The following is a 209-nucleotide window of genomic DNA, read 5'->3' on the forward strand; positions in this document are numbered from 1 at the left end:
CTCTGTCTCTTTCTGTCTCCTTTTGTCTCCTTTATTGCACCTATTAATATATATTATATAATATATTATATATTAATTATATTATATTATATATTATACATTAAATAAATGCTTTTGTCTCTTCTTTTGTCTCCCTTACCCCTCTCTCTCTCTCTCTCTCTCTCTCTCTCTCTCTATATATATATATATATATATATATATATATATAT

Source organism: Eimeria mitis, genomic scaffold (assembly GCF_000499745.2).
Source record: "Eimeria mitis Houghton genomic scaffold, Emh_scaff1425, whole genome shotgun sequence".
NCBI lineage: Eukaryota > Apicomplexa > Conoidasida > Eucoccidiorida > Eimeriidae > Eimeria > Eimeria mitis.